The sequence below is a fragment of the Procambarus clarkii genome, chromosome 49, assembly GCF_040958095.1.
Source record: "Procambarus clarkii isolate CNS0578487 chromosome 49, FALCON_Pclarkii_2.0, whole genome shotgun sequence".
Lineage (NCBI taxonomy): Eukaryota > Metazoa > Arthropoda > Malacostraca > Decapoda > Cambaridae > Procambarus > Procambarus clarkii.
Genome location: NC_091198.1, coordinates 16,160,225 through 16,160,515, shown reverse-complemented (window position 1 = coordinate 16,160,515; position 291 = coordinate 16,160,225).

Sequence of the window (291 nt, the reverse complement as noted above, 5' to 3'; positions counted from 1 at the left end):
CAGGGCACTGACTGGGTAGCAAGAAAGGGGGGGGGGGTTGTGGGGTGGGGGGTCGAGGTGGGGGGGGAAGGGAAATTAACCTGAGTTGCTTTGTTTTGATTTGTAAAGATAAATATCTTTGCAAATATCTTGCCTATTTTTAACAGCCGAAAAGCATCTAAACATTGAGTTTAGTTTAGGACCCCATGTTTAGTGGGGTGTCCCCCCCATTCTCACCCATGCATTTATCGAATCAAATGAACAAATCCACAAGGGCCGTGACGAGGATTCGAACGTACGTGCGAGAGCATC